A 19,397-nucleotide genomic window follows, 5' to 3' on the forward strand; every position below is an offset into this window, starting at 1 on the left:
GTCCAGTAACTGCACCATGGCAATGCTCCCAGAATGCCCCTGCCTTGCCAGTGCATTCATCTTTGTTCCTGTCCAGTCACTGCACCATGGCAATGCTGCCAGCATGTAACATTGATTTCAACATGCCAATGGGAAATAATTATGTTGTGTCATCTCATTACAGCTGGAAATATTGGGAGGCTCAAACACCTGACTGAACAAGTCCAGCAAACTCCGCCTGCTGTTTACTTTGCAATGGCTGGAAGAACTTCATTCTCAAGGGGCAAATGACTTCTTACTTCTACGGCACGTGACTACCAAACTTGGCTACTTAGATGTGGTATCAGGTGGGTATGTGGATACCTAAATGCTGCATCTGGGGCACATAGTTCCTTCATTCTGATACCTGGGGCACATGGCTAGTTAATTTTGGAGTCTGGGGACTGGGAAACAAAGCTGTTCAATTGTAATGTCTGGGATGTATGGCTGCTGTATTCTGGTATTGTGGGGTGTATAGCTACCTCATTCTAGTATCTGGCAGCACATGGCTGCATATATTGTGAAAAAGAGAAAAACACTGTTTACTTTGGGGGCTGCTTTTCTTTTTTTTTCTTTCTGCTGCATAGTTAATACTAAGGCCTCTTTCCCACCAAGAAGTTGCGTTTTAGGGGACGTTAAGGTCGCATAATGTACCCCTAACGCAACGCGTGGTGGTGTTGAAGTTGGACGTCAGATTGAGCTGCGTTATGTGGCTCTCAAAGCTCCAGGATAGTGATGGGAAGTCCAGATCTTTTTAAGGATTCGGATCATTGAAAAGATCCGGATCTTTGAACCAAATCATTTTACTAGGGAAGCAGACTGGGGGTGAAATGACTAGCAGGACAGGACTTTCCCTGCACTGTACATTCTGTATGTTCCTGTTTCTTCCAGACAGACATCCACTGTGAACCGAATCTTTCATTGTGATGATCCGGATGATTCGACTAACAAAAAAAGATCCAGATCAAATGAACTATTCATTCATGATCCGGACAACACTACAAGTCCCACCAGGAGTCACCACAGTGCAGTGAATATTAATTAGCCATGTGGCTAGTCACTGATCATGTGCAAGCAGTCTAACGGGAATAACGTACAGCATGCTGTACTCAGGGCCGGGCGAGGCATAGGCTGGAGAGGCTCTAGCCTCAGGGCGCAGTGTAGGAGGGGGCACAGAATTAATTCAGCTGTCATTCCTAATTGTGTTTGAAGCAGAAATAAATAAGAAAAAGGGATACATGGCAGTGACTGCAAGCCACATAACTAGATATTAAGGTGTTGGGGAGGTTGTGGGCCCTGTGGCGCCTCTTAGTCTAATAGCAATCAGTGTGTGATGGCTGGGGTGGGAGGGATGGAGGGGCGCACTTTGGTGTCTCAGCCTTGGGTGCTGGAGGACCTTGTCTCCGGCTCTGGCTGTACTTTCATTTAATGTGCAGTGTTATACCCTAACACAAGGTGTGCACTTAAACAGCACATTGATTTTACAGTGCTGTGAGTTAGGCTGCGTTACTGGCTGCTGTAACATGGTACTTTAACGTCCCACTGTGAAACCAACCTAAACATTCGTTAAAACTGTGCATTCGGGAACATCTCCAATATTACATATATTTTTGGTTTTCAGCACTGGAACAATTAAATGAAAAATGATATATTTACTAGGAGTACTCCATAATTGTGAAATAATACTTTTCTATCATTCTCCCAGTCTAAAGCCTCATACACACGGGCTACAACAGGTCGCCCGTGTGTATGAGGCGCGCACCACGAACCGTCGCTTGTCATAGCTGTCGCCAGGCAATTGACTTGGCCAATCGCCTGGCGACCTCTGTCACCGCAACTTCGACGCAACTGTCGCTAGTCCGTCGTGTGTATGTGGACTAGCGACAGCAACTCCATACACAATGCATGGAGCTTCCGGCAGGGGGGCGGCGGGGAGGAGGAACCTTCGGCGACAGCTTCCGCTGAATCTGTGTCCCTCTGTGCGTCGTGTGTACGGCTGTTGCACAGAGGGACCTGGCGACGAGCTGTTGCTGGCTTTAAAAAAAAATGTATTATGGCTCTTGCCACATCGGAGGGTTGTGTGTATGAGCCATAAGACTGTTTCTGGCATTGCTTGATGATTTTTAATTCACTATTAATACTTGTTCAGATGTATTTGTATATTATCATTTTTAAGCCTCACAAGTAGCCCATTTCGTGTAAACAAAATTGGTAAATGTGTTGGTAAAAATATAAAGTGCATGGTAACCAATGCTCGGAGCCTTGCAAATAAAATAGACGAACTAGAGTTCATTCTGAATGACAAAGGCTATGACATTGTGGGGAATAACCGAGACATGGATGGATGAAAGCCATGACTGGATAGCTAATTTAAAAGGATACAATGTGTTTAGGAGGGATAGAACAGGGAAAAAAGGTGGAGGGGTTTGTCTCTTTGTTAAGAATTCTTTTACAGCTGTCCTCAACGATAAGATGGAGGAAGATTGCGAAGATGTGGAGTCCGTTTGGGTAAATATTCATGGTGGAAATAAAAGTTGTCAATTGCTTATTGGGGTATGCTACAGACCACCTCTTATTAATGAAGCTGCAGAACTGCGATTACTACAGCAGATTGAAAAAGCTGCAAGTAAAAATGAGGTCATAATTATGGGCGACTTCAACTTTCCAGACATTGACTGGGGTATTGAGGCTACCCATTCTGGTAAAAGCAGCAGATTTCTGGCAGCACTACAGGACAATTACTTGACTCAAATGGTAACGGAACCAGCTAGGGGGAATGCGTTACTGGATCTGATCATTTCTAATAGACCAGATAATGTATCAAATGTGCAGGTTCAAGAACATTTGGGAAATAGTGATCACAACATGATAACGTTTGATCTGGTGACTGATAGGCCACGGGGCAGCGGGACCACTAAAACTATGAATTTTAGAAAAGCAAAGTTCAATCAAATTAGGCAGGCACTAAGTTTGGTGAACTGGGATAATGTACTACAAGGGAAGGACACTGAAGGGAAATGGCAAGCTTTTAAATGTATTCTCAATAAATATTGTAGTATGTATATCCCATATGGAAACAAAATGTCTAGGAATAAAAAAAGGCCTCTATGGATGAATAGAAAGGTTAGGGATAAAATGAAGAGGAAAAAGAATGCCTATAAGGTCCTAAAACAGGAGGGGACTGAGGCTGCACTAAGCAATTATAAGGAGTGCAATAAAAATTGTAAAAAAGAAATTAGGCTGGCAAAGATCGAAGCTGAAAATCAAATCGCTAGGGATATCAAATCTAACCCAAAAAAGTTTTACAAGTACATCAACTCTAAAAAAAGAAGGGTTGACTGTATAGGAATCCTAAAGGATGAGGGTGGGAACTCAATGGTGGATGACCAAGGTAAGGCAGAGTTATTAAATGCTTTCTTTGCTTCTGTCTTCACAAAGGAAACAGCACTGTTGCAAATTACAGAGGAAGAAGAGTCTCAATCTTCTAACTGTAATATTAAATACTTAATGCAGGAAGAAGTAAAGGCAAGACTAAATAAATTAAAAATAGACAAGGCACCTGGCCCGGATGGCATGCATCCTCGGGTCCTAAGAGAATTAAGTTCAGTTACAGCTAAGCCCCTTTATCTTATCTTTTGTGACTCTCTTGCAACTAGCAGAGTCCCAGTGGATTGGCGTACAGCCCACGTTTTCCCATTATTTAAGAAGGGCAACAAATCTGATCCAGGAAATTATAGACCTGTAAGCTTAACATCAGTTGTATGCAAACTATTTGAGGGGTTACTAAGAGATACTATACATGACTTCATAGTAGAAAATAATCTTATTTCTCAGCATCAACATGGGTTTACTAAAGACAGGTCCTGTTTAACTAACATGCTCAGCTTTTATGAGGTAGTGAATGCTAATATGGATATTGGGAATGCTGTAGATGTGATATACTTGGACTTTGCAAAGGCCTTCGACACTGTTCCCCACAGAAGTCTGGTGCAAAAGTTGAGGATGCAAGGACTGGGGAAGAGTTTGTGTGCATGGATAGGGAACTGGCTAATGGACAGAAAACAAAGAGTTGTGGTCAATGGATCGTACTCAAAATGGGAGACTGTTAGCAGTGGGGTCCCACAGGGGTCTGTACTGGGTCCAGTGCTCTTCAATTTATTTATTAATGACCTAGTAGATGCAGTAGTGAGCAATGTTGCTATTTTTGCAGATGATATAAAATTGTGCAGAATCATCAACTCTCAGGAAGATAGTGTCATATTGCAACAGGATCTGGATAGGATGGCTATATGGGCACATATATGGCAGATGAAATTCAATGTTGACAAATGTAAAGTCATGCATTTTGGTCGTACCAATGGTCTAGCACCATACAAAATAAATGGGATACAGTTGGGAACATCAAACTTGGAGAAGGACTTAGGAGTACTCATCGACAACAAGTTAAATAATCGTACTCAATGCCAAGCCGCTGCAGCTAAAGCGAACACAATTTTGGGATGCATTAAAAGGGAAATAAAAACTCGAGATGCTAGCATAATATTGCCCCTGTTTAACTCTCTAGTAAGGCCACATCTGGAATATGGAATTCAGTTCTAGGCACCACATTACAAAAAAGATATTGCAGTTTTAGAGCAGGTGCAGAGACGAGCTACAAAATTGATACGTGGGATGGAAGGTCTCGCTTACCAAGAAAGGTTAGATAAACTGGGTTTATTTAGTCTAGAGAAAAGACACCTTAGAGGAGATCTAATTAACATGTATAAATACATCAGAGGGCAATATAATAGCTTGGCGGATGAGCTTTTTGTCCCTAGGCCTTCTCAAAGGACTAGAGGACATGAGCTGCGCATGGAGGAAAAACGTTTTAGCCATTTATTTAGGAAAGGGTTCTTTACAGTAAGAGTGATTAAGATGTGGAATGCATTGCCACAGGAAGTCGTTATGGCAAACTCTATACCTGCATTTAAAGGGGGCTTAGATGCTTTCCTTGCGTTGAAAGACATCCATGGCTACAATTACTAGGTTATGCCTAATGATGTTGATCCAGGGATTTTATCTGATTGCCATCTGGAGTCAGGAAGGAAATTTTCCCTTTTGGGGCTAATTGGACCATGCCTTGTGGGGTTTTTTTCGCCTTTCTCTGGATCAACAGGGGTAGGTGGGGGACGGGCTGGAGTTGTACTTTGTACTGGTTGAACTCGATGGACGTATGTCTTTTTTCAACCAAAATAACTATGTAACTATGTAACAAATTCTTATACTGTACACCCGGGGGTACACGTACCATGTGTTCAGAACCTAACAGCTGCTGGGTTCTTAAAAGTTCTGCAACATTTATCTGGGTCATATCAGATCACAGTAAGTATTGCTAAAGGATGAATGAAATGGCGTGTGTGCAGTTGCTGCAGCATACTGTACATGTAATGGCATCACCGACACTTTATAAAAATGTACTGCAGGTACTGTATATGGCTACAGTTACAAGACTGCTATATGACAAAACATCACTGCAACCTCAACCATTATTATAATTTCTGATTATCTTCCACCCTTATTTTTTGCTCAAATAGGAAAAAAAATGCCTAGCACCACTAGAGACGCTAAGTAGGGCCCTGCCCAGCCATGATGGTTAGACGTCAAGAAGGAATAGTGACCTGTGAGAGGGATTACCTCCTACCCCCCCCCCCCCCCCCAACCTCCTCACTAACCAATCCACATGGTAATGATTCTGGGAATGATGAGGTGCTTTGCAAGAGACGCTAGGAAAATCTACCCCTTCCTTGAGCACGACTTACATACTTACAAAAATACACGAAAACGCATGCGAATTTGCATGAAAATTTGCAAACGCATACGAATTTGCATCTGCATGCAAATTAATTTATGCATTTTTCGCAAAGAAATCGCACCGCATTAGTGGAAACGGGCCCTAAAGGACAAGATGATCCTAAAAAGTACCGCACCACTCACGAATATCTAATTAGAACACGAATCGGTCTTTATTAATACAAACAAAAGCACATAAACACTTAAAAGCCAGGTACATGAAAAATAGCACTGAAAACGAGTATCAACAAATAATGATAATATTGATCATTCCAATAAATACAGATAAATGTGATACATGGTCCTATGACTCCATGGTAGCCAACATATGGTTCAAACCCTATTGAAAGTACAATGCAATGGGCAGCACTGTGGCGTAGTGGTTAGCGTTCTTGCCTTGCAGCGCTGGGTCCCCGGTTTGAATCCCAGCCAGGTCAACATCTGCAAGGAGCTTGTATGTTCTCCCCGTGTCTGTGTGGGTTTCCTCCGGGCACTCCGTTTTCCTCCCACATCCTGAAAAATACAGATAATTGGCTTCCCCCTAAATTGTTCCTAGTCTACAATACATACACTATATACATAGACATATGTCTATGGTAGGGACTAGAATGTGAGCTCCTCCGAGGGACAGTTAATCACACACACACACACACACACACTCTTCTTTACTATGTACAGCGATGCGGAGGATGTCGGCGCTATATAAATACTAAATAATAATAATACTGTATATGCATAATTTATGCCAGCAACTTCCATATAAAGTGCAATGTGCTAAGAATATATATAGGATGAGAATGAATCCCAAAAGTATAAGTGAAATATAAATGGCAAGAAAACAAACCAAGGATCCAAAAGGGACATGAATAGTGAAGAGTGTGGGCAGCAGTGAGGGAAGTGAAGGAAACAAGGCGCACACAAGCACCGTGAGAGCAGAGCGCAGGCACCGCAACCAGATGTAGAAGCTGGCTGGAGGTGTGAGGGAGCTTATTGAGGAGAGCTGGGCGAGGCTCCTGACCGCCACACAAGGGCAATGTAAGTCTATAGGGACTTGCACACTATAGCGACACGATGCAGTGCGACAGAAGTAGCTAAATTGACACAAGGCTGCCGCAAACTCTGCAGTGCATTGCCGCATGATCCGTGCTTACCGCATGGATTACGCAACAGTGCAAGTCTAAGGTGACACGGTAAGTGTGACTCTGATTGCAGCAGCGGTGCGGCACATAGGCAGATCGATGACATTTCAGTGACGTACTTCCTGTCCAGCAGAAAGTACATCACTGCGCGGGGGAAGCACTACACATATTACCCTGTTGGTGCACTTTGCCGCAGTGTAATATACCTGGGGAAATGGTGCACCCTGAGCTCTCCTGCTGCAGGATGACTGCACTGCACAATGGCCTTGATTCACTAAAGCTACTGCCCACAAACAGCGCGGGTTATTAGCACACAGGTGCTACGCGCAGTCCTGTCAGCAAAGCGTGTGCGTTAACTTACGCGAGATGCTTCTAACTGCCGCGCGATGTGCTTGTAGTGTGACTGCGATACTCCGCCAGTGCGGCTGCTACAGTGGATTATGGCGGTTGTGCTACAAGCACATCGTGCAGAAGTTAAAAGCATTGCACATAAGTTGAGACTGCACGCTACGCTGACGGGACCTCGTGCTAATATTAACTGGGGCTGTTTGTCCGCGGTAGCTTTAGTGAATCAAGGCCTGTATGTCAAGTTGGCCTTAAAGGGTCCCTGAGATGGGGGATAGAAGAAATTCATACATACCTGGGGCCTACTCTAGCCCCCTTTGGCCTGATCCGTCCCTCGATGCCATCCTCCGCCTTCTGGATTTACCGTGAAGGCTCCCATAAGTTTGGCTGTGCACACACACCCCTGTTGCGCTTATATAGGTGGGAGCGTTCTGTGCCTGTGCAGTACTATGTAGTCGCAAAACACTCTCAGCCACGAGAGTGCAATGGGGGAGCACGCGCAACCGCACTGCACATGCGCAACTGGACGTACTTACGGAAGCACTTACAGAGAATCCAGAAGACGTAGGATGGCGGAGAGGAAGCAATCACGTTTAAGAGGGCTGGAGGAAGCCCCAGGTATGTATGAATGTTCTCTATCCCCCGGTCTCAGGTACGCTTTAAGGAACGATCTTCTAAACTGTACAGTTTCAATACTGTGTAAGTACTCAGTGGGCCTGATTTGTCAAGCCCAGCACAAGGAAAACTGATGCAAAAGTGTTGCAGTTGTCCTGAGCAATCAGTCAGAATTTCTATTTTATTTGACAGTTAATCCCTGATTGGTTGCTCTCTGCGGCATCATTACTCTACTTTATATCGCATTTGTGTAATAAATCAGCCGCAATACAGTCCTACACAGCACTTCATAAGTCAGGTGCATACAATTCATTAAGCAGTAGAAGTATACATCAGAGCCTATAAGAAGGTGCCCAGGTGTATTATAGCTTTGGCTATGCCACCAGTCATGTAGGTATAGGAGCATTATGTTACAATGTAATACACTGCAAGTCTCAGTGTGAACCAGCCCTTAGGTAGCATCTCCTAGGTAGCACCACGGAATATGTTGGCGCTTTATAAATCAATAACCCTGGAAGTGTTTACATCCAGACTGAAAACCCGCCTGTTCAGTTTGGTATTTGCAGAAATATAACTTTTGTTGTGTGAATACTTCATCCTACTTCCAATTACTGAATCTGAGAGAGCCTAAGCGCTTTGAGTCCTATGAGAGAAAAGCGCTATGGAAATGTTATTATATTGTATTATACGTTACCTGTCCTGTAGCAGCCTCTGCGCTGTGTGCGTAACCTTCCATGTGGCCTCTGTCAGACGCTATGCACCAGTTGTGTGTATGGAGAGCCTCCCGGGGGTTACAGACATCGCGCGGAGGCTGCTACAGGACGGGTAATGTATAAATGCACACACAGGGGGGGACACATTTATATATTAGGGGGCAGCGGCGGGCACAGACTATTCCCTTAAAAGGACTACTGTAGGGGGGTACGGGACAAAACGTTGAACTTACCTGGGGCTTCTAATGGTCCCCCGCAGACATCCTGTGACTGCACAGCCACTCACCGATGCTCCGGTCCCCGCCGCCGGTTCACTTCCAGAATTTGCAACTTTAAAGTCAGAAAGCCACTGCGCCTGCGTGGCCGCATCCTCGCTCCTGCTGACATCACCGGGAGTGTAATGCGGAGGCCCAGTACTGTCTGCATCTGTGCAGTACACTCTCGGTGGCGGGAGCCAGGACGGGACTGCGCAGGCACAGTGGTTTTCCGACTTTAAAGTCGTAAATTCTGGAAGTGAACCGGAGGCGGGGCCCAGAGCATCGGTGAGTGGCTGCGTGGGCACAGGATGTCTGCGGGGGACCATCAGAAGCCCCAGGTAAGTTCAACTCTCTTTCTGCCTACTCCCCTACAGTAGTCCTTTAAGATTTCATGCTGAAATCGGGCGGGAATTGGCCTGCAGTATATTCGCAGCTTCAATGAACAGACAAATTTCTCTGTAATCAGATTTGATTAGAGTTAAATTTGTCTTTGTCGAATCTGCCCATGATCTCCTGATGTATGGGAACCTTAACAGGTTTTTTTCCAGTCAGGACCCAGTGAGACTACTGATAAGGAATTACAGCCATAAACTACTTTACTCTAGGAAGCCCAGTTCTCTGCCAGGAGAGGATAGCTATAAAAAAGGGCAATAGTTCATATGCTGTATTCTAGAACTCTGAAGGTGCGTACACACGCACTACCACCGGTAACGACAGGTCCGCCGGACCCTCCCGCAGGGCGGACGTTCCAGCGACAGTAGTGCGTGTGTACAGTCTTTCAGGCAGACTGATGAGGCTGTTTCTGAACGATACTGTCGGCTGAACATCCGCCCAGCGGGAGGATCTGGAGGACCCGTCGTTGCCAGCGGTAGTGCGTATGTACACACCTTGAGACACAGGGACAGACTGTTACAGTCAGCTGAGACAAAACAATAATTCTGCTTTTTTAAAATAAAACTGGGATATCTAAGTCATTTTTTTAGGAGTAGGAGGATATATACATTTGTTTACCTCTTCACTTAAATAGGAACTCCAGTGAAAATAATGTAATAAAAAAAAGTGCTTCATTTTTACAATAATTATGTATAAATATCAGTCAGTCATTCAGTGTTTGCCCATTGTAAAAATCTTTCCTCTCCCTTATTCACATTCTGACATTTTATCACATGGTGACATTTTTACTGCTGGCAGGTGATGTCACTGGGAGTAGCTGCTGTTCCCTTTTTTTGGCAGTTGGAGACAGCTGTAAACAGGTATTTACCACAATGCAGCCAGGTTCACAGACAGGAAACTGCCAGGACCATGGTCCTCAGTTTCCTGTGGGAGGGGTTTCATCACAATATCAGCCATACAGAGCCCACTGATGATCCGCTTGTGAAAAGGAATAGATTTCTCATGGGAAAGGGGGTATCCGCTACTGATTGGGATGATCAATTTTTGGTCACAGTTTCTCCTTAAAGGGATACTTAAGTCAAAAATAAAAAAATGATTTTTACTCACCTGGGGCATCCCTCAGCCCCCTGAAGCTGTATGGTGCCCTCGCAGCCTCGCTCCGATCCTCCTGTCCACGCCATCGGCTACTTCCGGGCTTGGCGACAGCCGCCGACAGGCTGGGAACGCGAGTGATTCTCCGTGTTCCCAGCCGCTATATCACCCTCTATACTGCTATAGCGTATATGTTATATGCTATAGCAGCATAGAGGGTGATATAGCGGCTGGGAACGCGGAAAATCACTCGCGGTCCCAGCCTGGCGGCGGCTGTCGCGGAGCCCGGAAGTAGCCGCCGGCGGGGACAGGAGGATCGGAGCGAGGCTGCGAGGGCACCATACAGCTTCAGGGGGCTGAGGGATGCCCCAGGTGAGTAAAAATCATTTTTTATTTTTGACTTAAGTATCCCTTTAAGTGTCACTTTAAATGACAGGCAGCATGTCCCCTGAATAACATCAGTATGTCTTCCAAATCAGGTGATTAAAGCGGACCTGAACCCAGAAGTCCTCTCTCCTCTAAAAGATACACAACTGCATAATAACCTTTAAACATAAAAACATTTTTCTTACAGCTGATACAAATCTTAGAATAAATCTGCATTGTTTCTACTTCCTGATTCATGGAGGCAGACATATTGTTGAGCCCCATACGCACGCTCAACAGCGTTTTTTTTTTATGCAGTGCTGCATAAAAGACCACTGTTCAGCATGTGTATGGGGCTTTAACATCCAGGGCTTTCAAATGGGCTTATCTGCAATCTCTGCTAATAGGCAGTCATGTGACACAGGGGAGAGATAAGATTACCTCTTGTGATTATACACAAATGAGGGGGAATTAGACAGGCTAAACTCTCTAAATACATACAGGGTGCATTTCTCTCCATTTTCCTTCTGTCCTGTGCAAGAGTTCAGGGCCCATTTAAGGGCCCTTTTCTACGAGCAGCTGATAGGCTGTGAAAAGGCTGTCAAACTCTCACAACTGCATGCCGCTGTTTGCTGCTGCCTGGCAACTGCTTACACTAGCTGCCTGGTAACTGCTCACTGAGCGCACAGTTCAACCGCCTGTGGAAAAGAGCCCTAAAGAAAACCTAAGGCAAAAAAACAGTTTCACTTCCCTGGGGCTTCAGCCAGCCCCTGCAGCTGTCCTGTGCTCATGCTGTGATCCTGCCATGCTCCAGTCACCCACAGCCCCCTCTTTCAGCTGGATGCACAGCCCCAGTCTACGCACCTCCTTATCGCACCCCCGTGGACGGGAACTCTCTGCACATGTGTAGTGCGGGAAAATCTATACTTCTTATGCACAGAACGCTCCCGGCAACGGAGCGCTATCGAGGTTGTGAGCGGCCGGCACCGGGCATGCGCAGGGGCCACTGACTCGCTAGGTTGTGTGACTGAAAGAGGTGCATGCGGGTGACTGGAGCATCGCACAATCACAGTGCGGGCACACGGCGGCTGCAGGGGGCCGTTGGTAGCCCCAAGTAAGTTAAACTTTGTTTTATTTTCACTTTAGGTTTACTTTAAACAGCTATATTATGTAACTATATTCTCAAAATAAAAATTTGCAATTACGTTATCACAAATGACATCACTCGGCAACATGTCCACAAATAACCTAATTAACCACCTTAGTGGTATGGATGAGCTCAGCTCGTCCATGACCGGCGCGGTGGATTGCTCAGGCCCTGGTGGGCCGATTTTTCACACGGTTTGCTTTGTTACACGCAGCTAGCACTTTTGCTAGCTGCGTGTACAAGCCAATCGCTGCCGCTCCGTGCCGCGTTAGAGGGCGACACCCCCCCCTGAGACCCCTTGCACAGCCTGGCCGATCTACGCCAGGCTGCGCTATGGGGTGGATCTGGACTCCCCCAGACGCCATGACTTCATCCCGATCGTCGCCATGGCGACGGGGGAAGCCAAACAGGAAATCCCGTTCTGAACGGGATTTCCTGTTTGCTCTAATTGCCGGAGGCGATCGGAAGGGGTGGGGGGATGCCGCTGCACAGCGGCTGTCATGTAGCTAGCGCTAGGCTAGCTACATGATTTAAAAAACTTTTTTTAAAAAGTGCTGCGCCGCCACCCTGGCGGATTTAATAGAACGCTAGGGTGGTTAAAGGACAACTTAAGTGAGGGATTTAGAGGCTGGCTCATTTGGGTCCAGTCTGGGTCTTCTGCGCATGCGCGGACCTTCCATACATGCGTAGAATGCTGAATGGCAGACCGCGGGAGGATGGCAAGGGCCTCAGACGACCTTATGGGGCTGGAGGAAGCCCTGGGTAAGTATCTAAGCTTTAGAATGTGACGTCTCTGCTTTACTTTAAACACTCTCTCAAAACTCACTTTTTCCGTCAAGCATATGCTCTACCTTAGGCTATTTCACCCTTTGACCCCCTTTTGTACTTCGTACGAGATAACCTAAAACACACTGCCTCCTTTTGGATTTTGTTACACATTTATTCAGATTAATTTTGTCACTGTAATTACCAATTCTGTACTTTGTACTAACTCTGTAGTTTGTATATTGGTGTATACCATTGTCTGTAGTATTTTGTACCCCGTTTGTTTCTTACTTTGTACAGCGCCACTGAATATGTTGGCGCTTTATAAATCAATAATAATGTAACAACTGGGACGCTATAGATTTTACACTTTTCTGTGCTAACTTATCCAACTGTTGTACTTGAAACTGTACTTCAATAAAAACATAAAACAAGAAAAATGATGTGCCATGTGTATTCAAATCAAGCCTAAACTAGGGCTTTAACCTTTTGCCGACCGCGTGGCCGCGGCGGCAGCCCCAGGACCGCCTAACGGCAATTGGCGTAAAATCCTGGGGCTCTGTTTTGAATGAGATCGCGCGCACGCTGCGCGCGCATCTCATTCTCGGAGGGCGGAGCTCCGCCCCCTCTTCAGTCTCCGAGCGGCTATTGCCGCTCGGGAGACTGTTAGACGGCGTAATCGCCGTCTAATTACCCGTACAGCGCTGCGATCAGCAGCAGCGCTGTACTGGGGACAGCCGTGTGACACGGCTGTCCCCTCCTGAGCCACGAAGGTGATCGGCTGTCATAGGCTGAAGCCTATGACAGCTAATCACAGGGATTGGCCGGCGGGGGGAGGGAGGGAGGGGGCTATACAAGAGAGGGGAAAAAAAACTGTTTTTGTTTAAAAAAACAAATAAAAACCAAGCACAAATAAACAAAAAAACACTGGGGTGGGCGATCAGACCCCACCAACAGAGAGCTCTGTTGGTGGGGAGAAAAGGGGGGAGGAATCACTTGTGTGCTGTGTTTTGCGGTCCTGCAGCTTGGCCTTAAAGCTGCAGTGGCCAATTTGATGAAAATGTGCCTGGTCTTTAGGGGGGTTTAACACAGCAGTCCTCAAGAGGTTAATAACTTAATTTGTGAACTAAAGAGACTTAATGTACTGCATGTTTAATAGATTAAGAACCGTTCAGTTTGGAAAAAAAATGTACATTAAGAACAGGCAAATACTTTTCACAGCACTATGTATAAAAGATAACTATACTGAGGAGGAAACAGCACATATAATAAAGTCTTATTAACCTCCTGAGCGATAATCCCGAGCTGAGCTCGGGGTATATCGCACAGGAGGATTTCTCAGGCCCTGGTGGGCCGATTTGCATAATTTTTTTTTTTGTTACACGCAGCTAGCGTGTAACTTCCGCTCGCCGCCGATCCGCCGCTACCCGCCGTGCCGCGCAGCCCCCCCCTCCCGGACCCCTTGCGCAGCCTGGCCAATCAGTGCCAGGCAGCGCTGAGGGGTGGATCGGAACTCCCTCTGACGTCATGACGTCGGTGACGTCGTCCCGCCCCGTCGCCATGGCGACCGGGGAAGCCCAGCAGGAAATCCCCGTTCTGAACGGGATTTCCTGCTTACTCTGATCGCTGAAGGCGATCGGAGTGGGTGGGGGGATGCCGCTGCGCTGCGGCTATCATGTAGCGAGCCCTGGGCTCGCTACAGGATTTAAAAAATTTAAAAAAATAGTGCTGCGCCACCTCCTGGGCGATATAATTGTATCGCCCAGAGGGTTAAAATGTAAATTGGTCTTTTACTGTCCATGTGATTGATGCAATCATTTTGTGACAAGTGGAGCAGATGCTCTTTATTTTGTCTGTTCAATTCTTATGCACACCGGATTTGAAAGTGATGTGTCATGATTCAATCTTTTCTGTAAACACTGCACATGGGAGGAGTACTTCACATACAGTAAGGAGCTCGATTCTCTAAAGCATGATAACTGCTATCGCAGTTATCACGCGAGCCGCCAGGTGCAAGCTTTACTTTGCGTGATAAGGGAAGGGGTTTGCGTGCAATCACATGCACTTTTCACGTGAAAAGCGCTCATGATCGCGCGCAAATCTTTGCTTATCACGCAAAGTAATGGTGTTCCCGTGCAAACCTTTGTGCACGGCAGCTCGCGTGATAACTGCTGTGATAGCTGTTATCACGCTTTAGAGAATCGATCCCAATAAATGCCCTGCATTGGTCAAAATGCTGTACCAGATTTACAGTATGGGTGTATGGTCACTGATGACATTTAACCTGATTCATTATTTAAATTAATTCTCAATATCACTTATTTGACACAGTTGCATAAAACTAAAGCATATAAATACAAACGGCTCAAATACCGTAGCCCAGATCACTTTTGTATACTACTTTGACTTATGTTGAATAGCTAATTAGGACCATTAGCGCATTAATACACATTAGGCCTGGTGGTTGCATTCCGCCCGCTTTGCATCCGCTTGCAACAAATTTCCTTGTCCGCTCCTTCATCAATCAAGTCCGCAGTGCCGCACACCTGTCCCGAAGCCAATCGGTCCATCCATATTCAGTCTGGTGGCTGGCAGGAGTATGGGGCTCTCCATAGGCTGCATTAGGCCAATTCTCCCTAGCAACAGAGAATTTTCAGTGGTCCTCCATGAACCAATGAGTTCTCTCTGTTGCTTAGGATTCCCATTGGTCTTCTACAGCCCGATGAAGATTCCCATGCTTATGCCGGCCACCAGGCTGTATAGGAGGGACCAAGCGGTGGCGGGACCAGAGTATTACGCAGGGCAGCCATCAGGGGGGGACAACTGACACTGCAGTGAGGGGACCAGGGCTTCTGGGGGCCCTGCCCCCCCCCCCCCCAAAAGCGCTGGAAGGGCCGCATGTGCTGGCTGCGGGCCTGTGGCTAACTAACCAGCACACCGCGTTCCAGCACTGAGAGAAGAGTGGCATCAGCGCTTAAACGTGGGGAGCAGATGAGTGAGCCCGCTACAGCAAACTTTCTATACTGGGGAACCACCTATATCTGGCTACAGGCTACCTATACTGGGCTGGAACCACCTATACCTAGCTATCTATACTGGGACACCCCCTATACCTGGCTACCTATACTTGGGGAACCACCTATACTTAGCTACCTATACTGAGTGCACCACCTGTACCTGGCTAACCTATACTGGTGCACCACCCATCCCTGGCTACCTATGCTGCGACCACCTATTACTGGCTACACCTATCCCTGGCTATCTATGCTGCGGCCACCTACTGCTGGCTACACCTATCCCTGGCTACCTATGCTGCGGCCACCTACTACTGGCTACCTATGCTGAGGCCACCTACTACTGGCTACCTATGCTGAGGCCACCTATTACTGGCTACACCTATCTCTAGCTACCTATGCTGTGGCCACCTACTACTGGCTACACCTATCTCTAGCTACCTATGCTGTGGCCACCTACTACTGGCTACACCTATCCCTGGCTACCTATGCTGCGGCCACCTATTACTGGCTACACCTATCCCTGGCTATCTATGCTGCAGCCACCTACTGCTGGCTACACCTATCCCTGGCTACCTATGCTGCGGCCACCTACTACTGGCTACCTATGCTGAGGCCACCTATTACTGGCTACACCTATCTCTAACACCACCAGGACTTTTGCAGGAGCAGGGTGAGCCTTTTTACAGTTTTAACCGGTGCCCCAAATCTCCCGGCAGCTTAATCATATGTATGCCGAGGGAGTGGGGCACCCCACACTGGGGTGGAGGGGCCCTGGATCCAAATAATTGTATAATACCGTAATACAGTGGCAATTTTTTTAGACGGTCATCATAACATGGAATTTCCTACCATTTCAACCCAATTTCATAGCATACATTTTCCCGCCCAGTTAAATGTGCCAAGTTCGGACTCAGTCTCTGCAGATCACTGGGCTAAGAGGAACGCAAACTTGGCTCTCCTGCTGTTAAGGAACTACAAGTCCAACAATGCATTTGCCTGTATGAATCATGACTGTGGCTGTCAGACTTCTGCAATGCATTGTGGGATTTGTAGTTCCTTAAACTACAACTACAGGAGAACTGTAGTTGAAGGTATATAGAAGCTGCCATATTTACTTCCTTTTAATAAATTCTAGTTGCCTGGCTTCCCTGCTGATCCTCTGCCTCTAATACTTTTAGCCATAGACCCTGAACAAGCATGCAGCAGATCAGTTGTTTCTGTCAAACCTGACAAGATTAGCTGCATGCTCGTTTCTGGCCCAATTTAAACATGACTGCAGCCAAATAGAGCAGCAGAGTTGTTAAGGAAACTGGTATTGTTTAAAAGGAAATAAATAAGGCAGCCTCCATATACCTCTCACTACAGTTGCCCTTTAACAGCTGGTGAGCCAAGTTTGCAGATCACTGGCTTAGTACAACGAGCCAAACGGATACGTTTAACAAGTTGAGACGGATCCTGTTTTTACCATTAGGATCCGTGCCCTGCGCCAAGCGGAGCTTAAAAAAAATGTTCCGAATGTTTTTAAGCAAGTGTAAACCAACCAACCCTTACTTTAATGTAAATAAATATGGCATTCTTCATATCCATAGCGCTACAGGGTCACTAATAATTTAGGAATAGATGTAAATCATGCAAAGCTTAAAGGGAACCAGAGACGCCAGGAAAAAGATATTATACATACCTGGGGCTTCCTCCAGCCCCATACGCACGGATCACTCCCACGCCGCCGTCCTCCGCTTCCTGTATCAGCCAGTTCCGGGTCCCGTAGTTTCCGTCAGTCGGCCAGTCGGCGTCAACACGCGGCCAATTGTCCGCATCACCGGGGCTCCCAGCATACCATTACGCGTGCGGCTGCATACTACGCAGCCACACGCGTAAGGGTATGCTGGGAGCCCCTGTGATGCGGACAATTGGCCGCGTCCGCCGGAAGTGACGGGACCCGGTACCGGCGGATCCAGGAAGCGGAGGATTGCGGCGTGGGAGCGATCCAGGCTTATGGGGCTGGAAGAAGCCCCAGGTATGTATGAAATCTTTATTTCATTTTCTAAGTGCGGCGTCTCTGGTTCCCTTTAAAGGGAAGGTTCACGCAGGAGCTAAAAAAAAAAAAATCCAAATCCACTTACCTGGGGCTTCCTCCAGCCCGTGGCAGGCAGGACGTGCCCTCGCCGCGGCTCCGCAGGCTCACGGTCTTCGGTGGCGCACCCAACCTGGCCAGGCCCGGCTGCGAGGTCGGGCTCTTCTGCGCTCCAACGTGCGTGTCACTGGTGCACGCTGATGTCATCGGACGTCCTCTGGGCTGTACTGCGCAGGCGCAGTAGGTCTGCGCCTGCTCAGTACAGCCTGGAGGACGTCTGATGTCAGCGCACCCCCGTGAGGCGCATTTTGGAGCGCAGAAGAGCCCACCTGGAAACCAGGCAAGGCCAGGTTGGGTGCGCCACCGGAGAAGACTGAGAGCCTGCGGAGCCGCGGCGAGGGCACGTCCTGCCTACCATGGGCTGGAGAAAGCCCCAGGTAAGTGAATGTGGATTTTTATTTTTTTTAGCTCCTGCGTGAACCTTCCCTTTAAAAGGACAACTGAAGTGAGAAGAATATGGAGGATTCCATATTATTATTTTTTAAATACCAGTTGCCTGGCAGCCCTTATGATCTGTTTGACTGCAGTAGTCAAACACTTCAGCACTGACTCTTGAGATCCTCCACCAAAAACACCACTAAGATCATAGATACGTTTACCAGAAATCCATAGACCTTAATTACAGGGTCTATATATAGCTTCTATGGGCCTGCAGCTGGCATCCCTCCTGCTGGCCTCCCTCTTGCCACACCATATCCGCCTTCACTCAGAATGATAGATTCACCATGGATTTGAAGTTTAAAATAGAGAATAGCATAGCTCCCAACTGTCCAGGCGAGGACTGGCCAGGGGGAAGGGGGGCGATTGCCCCCCAGGCCGCCTTTCATTCAGTCATTTAGGGCCGGTCCAATGCCTGGTGTATTCAGGTTTGTTGTTGTAAGGCAATGTGAAACATACACACGGGCTACAACTGTCGCCGCAACCACGTGGAACGCGCGTGTTGCGGCGACAGGTCGTCCGTGTGTATGGTGCACGCGGCCCGAACCGTCGCTACTCAGAGCTGTCGCCGGGCGATTGGCGCAGCCGCCGCAACTTTGCCGCTAGTCCGCGTGTGTATGCGGACTAGTGACAGCCACCCATAGGCAATACACGGAGCTTCCGGCGGGGGGGGGGGGGGGGAGGAACGTCGGCGACAGCTTCCATCGCATCACTAATCCCTCTTCCGCTGTGTATATGCGGAGGGACCTGGCGACGAGCTGTCTCCGATCTGTCGCGCATACGCTCCAATTTGCTAGCGACCAGCTACATTTGTAGCTTGTGTGTACCCACCATAGAGACTAGCTGATAAAAGTGCAATTAGAGGCCAGGAAAGCTGGTAAATATACACAGCATGATGCAGAGCTTGCCTGGAGGGTCCATGGTCAAAAATCTGTCTGGTCTCTCCCCATTGTTATGACTGCATGTGTGGATAAGGTGTTAAACAAGTTGAAAAGTTTTTGACAGTCCCTAGACTCCAGGAGGGCTGCTTTCTGACTTGCATGTGAGACTGGCAGGGACAGGAGTCCTATTACAGGCAAGTAGTCTCTGTCTGATGTGGGACTGCAATACAGATAGGGCTTGATTCACA

At 47.2% G+C, this 19,397-nt stretch overlaps 1 long non-coding RNA gene across 1 annotated transcript in view; it reads left to right on the forward strand.

Moving 5' to 3' along the window:
• Positions 1 to 237: 237 nt before the first annotated feature.
• LOC137534025 (uncharacterized) overlaps positions 238 to 19,397 on the forward strand; it is an 80,482-nt gene continuing 61,322 nt past the window's right edge. Inside the window, exon 1 of the long non-coding RNA XR_011024285.1 lies at positions 238 to 326. This is a non-coding gene — a long non-coding RNA (uncharacterized lncRNA). The remainder of the gene's footprint in view (positions 327 to 19,397) is intronic.

The sequence above is a fragment of the Hyperolius riggenbachi genome, chromosome 10 (assembly GCF_040937935.1).
Source record: "Hyperolius riggenbachi isolate aHypRig1 chromosome 10, aHypRig1.pri, whole genome shotgun sequence".
Taxonomy (NCBI): Eukaryota; Metazoa; Chordata; class Amphibia; order Anura; family Hyperoliidae; genus Hyperolius; species Hyperolius riggenbachi.